The sequence below is a fragment of the Schistocerca nitens genome, chromosome 4 (genome assembly GCF_023898315.1).
Source record: "Schistocerca nitens isolate TAMUIC-IGC-003100 chromosome 4, iqSchNite1.1, whole genome shotgun sequence".
In the NCBI taxonomy this organism is placed as follows: Eukaryota; Metazoa; Arthropoda; class Insecta; order Orthoptera; family Acrididae; genus Schistocerca; species Schistocerca nitens.
Window position 1 is genome coordinate 226,806,039 of NC_064617.1, and position 5,309 is coordinate 226,811,347.

Sequence of the window (5,309 nt, forward strand, 5' to 3'; positions counted from 1 at the left end):
TGAAATGAGTTTCCTATCCTGCCCCTAAATTAAAATATATTCTTACAAGATTACTGCACAGCTGTTTACTTTCTGTATGTTCTATGTAAGACACCTATGTTCATGAGACAGTAATATCACCTCAACAAAGACATTACCATGCCGCATGAGAGATTACCTTATTTGTACATAAAATATATCCTAAAATGGTAGTAAGTGCTCGTCTTTGACCTCATGGGTTTTTAACAAATTACTTAAGAGTACAGGGAACAAAAGGAAGATAAGTTAAAATAAAAAATGGTAACCAACACAAATGTATGTACATGTGAAATGATCAATTTTATTCTGACTTTTTCACAATGATATGGAACACTTAAAACATTGCAGCATTATAAAGAGAATGAATAAATAGTTAACATGTCAAGAGACTGAGCAGAAACTCAGATTGGACATGGCAGGTAATCTGCCATGGCCTATTCAGTGGAACCAACAAAAGTATTTGCCTAAAGGAATTTAGGGAACCCAAACAGACCACACAACACTTTGTTCACGGAACTTCAATAAACTGCCAGAGGCTGCTTCAGCAGTTGCTGCATATGAGTAGTTATCTAAAACAGAAGAACAGGAAACAAACAGCAGAAATATCCTTGTCTAAAGACACTTTAGAAACAACATAAAAACTTGCAGCAACTACTTAGCTGACTCATATTAGTAGTAAACATATTCACTTAAGGCATGTCTAGCAATTAATTTAATATGTTTAATATGTTCTTCAAACTTCTATATGTATGCTGATAACACTACACTGTAGAGTGTGACCACAATGAAACTAACAATGTAAGGGATATCTTCTACACAAATTCTGGGATGTTAACATCTGAATAGCTGTTCTCTGCAAAACACTGTTTTTTATAGTTGGAGGGTCCAGCATGTGAAGCAAGATACTGAAACTTGTTAAAGACTTACTGAAATTTATCTTTTGATGCAGTTTTAGATTTGAAGTTAACATTTAAATACCTCAGATAATGACTGACTTTTTCAGTAAACAAAATGTACATGAAAGCATCTAATAATAATAATTCCATGTCCCACAATGTAATTTTATTTTTTAAAGAGTGGAGCCCCTCCACACTGCCACTAGCAAAAGTTCTACAATCACCTCTGCAGTGATTAGTTTTTTAATCAATACAGGTCCATCAGGAGATAGAAAAGGGATGAAAAATGTAACAATAATTGAGATTTTAAGGGCAGAGAGCAAAACATGTCATGTCAAGCACCAAGGGGAAAAAATCCTCCACAACTGTTGGACAGGTAGTAAGAGCAGTAGCGGATTTCTTGCTGTCTGCAGAAGATCATGCAAGGGTAGATCACATTAGTAAGTGGGTACCATGCAGTTTGATACTAGTGTTATAATCACCTGCACATCAGTACAAATGCATGTTGGAGCACATCAGGCTACAGTGGGGAAGGCCAGTTGCACCCTTTCTGTACTCCAACCTACTTACATTTAATGCCCGATTTAATAAAAATTATACTCTTCCATTTCTGGCACCCTTTCTAGAATACAAACTAGCAAAATTATGAGAATTTGTTGTGTTCCACCACAAAGATAGGAAAACTTCCGTGTTTTGCAAATGAAATTTAGTATTGAGCACAAGATGTGAAAATAGCAGCATATATTAACAATAATATACGGATTAGTGTTAACAAACTGATGTCAGTATCATTCTAAGAAACTTGAAATTCAAAATAATTGAATGTCAGAATGGGTGCTACAGCTACCAATTTTTAAGTAAAGCAGGAAACAAAATGCTACTGTACTTACAAACTTTGAGGTGCCACATGCCTTGACACAGGCTACCAATAACACACAAGTATTTTTGACATCTCATGCCTCACAGGTACTTAACTGGATTGCAATCTGATGATTGCTGCTATCAACATGAAAGATAATATAGTTGTATGCAGTGACCAAATTTCAAAGCCGATACTGAAATTAAGTTCTAAGTTACAAATTCCAGTATTTACATATACATCACTGGTAATCCATTCACGTGTCATAACAAACTCAGTGCAAATGTACCTCCATTTTAAGCGAAAGGTCAAGTTTGCCATTGTATGCAAAACACTATTACTTTATACTTCAAGTTTGCCTCTATAGGACTGTGTAACCTTTGCTGCGAAGACTATCGGAGCCATAACTGGAACAAAGAGCTCTGAGTTACCACCTGCCAATATAAACAAACTTCAATTTTAAACTGAAGGTGAAATATGTCATATGTATCCAAACCACTACCACATTATTCTTCAAGCTTCTCGCATTATGGCTGTGTGACAGCGGCTGCTGCTGCTGCTGACTTCTGGAGCTGTAACAGAAACAAAGAGCTTTGAGTTACCATTTGCCAGTATACTCTTAAGGACTGTAACTGTACCTTCATTTTAAGTGAAAGGTGAAATTTCCCACACATGTATCCAAACCACTAGTACCTTATTCTTCAAGTTTCCCATTTTATAACTGTGTGACATCTGCTGCTGGTGACTGACTTCTGGAGCTATAACTGGAACAAAGTGCTCTGACTTACTGACCGACAATATACATTAAACACTTCAACACAAAACCACTAGTACTCTTTTAATGTAGCATAACAAATATATGCTATGCCCTACAGTTATATCTCCATTTTAAGGGGGAGTTCAAATCTGCCAAAAATATACCCAAACTAGAATTACCTTACTGTTATAATATCCCAAGTATTAAACGGAGACTCATCTGCTGGTGTTGGTGTGCCTCTCGCTCCTCTTCCACACTACTGGTGCCAAGGATCACCTCTACAGGAAGGGTTTCACCTACAGAAAAATAGGTTTCATATCAGCATAAGCACAATAGAAATGATGCCATATTATTTTTGGTGATATATATTACAATGTTTGCGTACAGTATTCTACATGGTACTTGCAGCTTGAATATTTACTTCAAACAAGTTGACAATTGACTCAGTTTTAGTAATGACTATAGCTTCAAGTTTCTTCTTTAATCCTAGCAACACCAACACATTTTCAATAATGTGTATTGGGGGGAAGGGAGGGTACTGTATTTCCACCCTAAAAAAATATCTTAATTGTTGTTGACATATATTTTAAACAAATACTGATGTATAAGTAGGGCCCTGAACTTCAAAATATTCAATATGATTGTCACTGTGGAAAGTCACATGTACTATTAACCTGTCAAATTTTGGGGTTAAGTTTAACCACAAAATTTAAAACATTTATGGAATTCAGTTGAAGACTCCATTAAAAACAATTATCCTTTTCAAAATTTTAAAATATGAAACAGTATCTAATTCCCCCCCCCCCCTCTCCCGGCATCGTCAGGGTTAAAAACAAATGATACACAGGAATGAGCACTGATACAATCTGCTATCCGATTAGTTACTAATAATTGCGAGACGACGGTTCATATATCACACAGTGGCATTTTATTAGCACTATCGTTATTACACCTGCAACAATAACTTCCAATTAAATAATTAAGTATTCCGGCACCATATGCAACATAATTTAATGTTTGAAAATGTCAAGGCAAACAGGTGCGGTGGTATCGACAGCTTAAGTAGTAACGACAAATGAAAACTTGCATGTAAAAATGCACAAAGCACCACACTGTATAGTATGCCTTATTTTAAAAAAATTAATAAAATAAAAAATAAATGATTATGCATGCACTGAAATAACCGTAATTGCAATAAATATATTTTTTTCATTACTCACCCAAATCTAGCTCCGAAGGTCTTTGTGAAGAGAAATTCACAATTAAATGTGATTTCTGAAGATGTTTTTGTAAATTCGTCGTCGTCGATTTGTACGATAATTTCTTACCGCACAAAGTACATTTCGCAAACTCTCGATCAAGAGTTTCGAAATATGACCACATTTCGCTTGTCCTCGACCTCTTCATGTTGGCAACTATTGGTAGTACTATCAACAACACAAAGAAAAACAACAACGCGGAACAAAAGTCAATACCCTGCAACGCAACCAAAGGCCGGAAAAATGGTGACACCTGTTCCGGAACACCAAGAATTGCAGAGAAATGAGACGATAGATTCCCGTTATTTGCCATCCCCTCTCCCCGATGGCCCACCGTCGTTTCCGTAGCAGTACGAAAATATTTGTTCGCTCCAGTTACTATCCTCTCTGGAAATATCACCTGGAACTACGACCTGTAACTGGAGTCACCGAGTCAGGAACGTCTACACACACAGTTATTCCGTTACCAGCTTCCAGGTTACCTGTGGTGGTAGCCCGATAACTGCCAGAGAACTAGAACTACGAGCCAATAACGATAACTGCCAGAGGAGAATACCGGTCTCTGACAGTTATTTCCATAGTCGCTCGAATTCCTTAGTAACTTTCCTTGTACTACGCGTCCAAGCTAAATTAACACGTAAGGCGGTGGCTCAAGGGATCGACTGTACTTGTTAATGCCTGTACTGCAGCTCCTATCAGCCACGGCTTGGATATTAACTTTATTTAATTGTTTATGCTAAAAGTAACGAAGGCCCACGAAATAGTACACAGTTCTTATCAACAGATGGCGCGCAGTCTCACAGTTATTCCCATGGTCTATAGAACGCCTTCCAAATGCGCAGTACGATCTTCGGTCAACAGATGGCGCGAGGCACTGTTTACACTAAACAGTTATTGAAATAACTGCCAGAATCAGAGGAACGGTTATCGCAGTAACCGTTACTTCTGAGTAACCGGTTATTTCTATCAGTTACGTTATTTTTTGCCACCTCTAACATAGAGTATATATGGTATCCAGCTGTGATATTTGTGGATATAGCCAATAATTTCTCTTCGTCTTTCTCATCCCTATACCTCTCGGGTGCAGAAAGCACCCCGGGCTTCCTTCAAAAGACAAACTGCTCCAAACAAGTGCGAGTGCACGCACTTGTTTGGAGCAGCTCAGTGCTCCATACTCAGTTTTCGAAACATATCCTTCATTTGCTATGGAGTGAAATGGTTTGCCTTCTTACAAGTAAGAAAAACTCGGCTAACTTCGTGATACTAAGGTCATAACTTTTACGATATCAAAGAAGTAAGATACAGTGTAAAGGTTAAGGAAGGTGAAAGATGAGGGATTGTACTTGTAATATTCAAATAAATCAAGAGTTTCAAACTCATTATTATTTTAGAACTTGTAAGATAAAAATACAAATAGTCTTTTTTTTAACTCGTATAATTTCGTGTTGCGCCTCAAAAAAGCAGGGATGGATATTTTAGTCACTCTCTGCGTTACGCCCTATGCATGTTATCTCCCATTC

At 37.2% G+C, this 5,309-nt stretch overlaps 1 long non-coding RNA gene across 1 annotated transcript; it reads right to left on the reverse strand.

Moving 5' to 3' along the window:
* Positions 1 to 750: 750 nt before the first annotated feature.
* LOC126251795 (uncharacterized) lies at positions 751 to 4,467 on the reverse strand. Its single transcript, XR_007545783.1, has 4 exons — positions 3,751 to 4,467; positions 2,710 to 2,826; positions 2,467 to 2,537; positions 751 to 2,345 (listed from the first exon to the last, which is right to left on the reverse strand). It is a non-coding gene; the product is annotated as an uncharacterized LOC126251795 (long non-coding RNA).
* Positions 4,468 to 5,309: the final 842 nt, after the last annotated feature.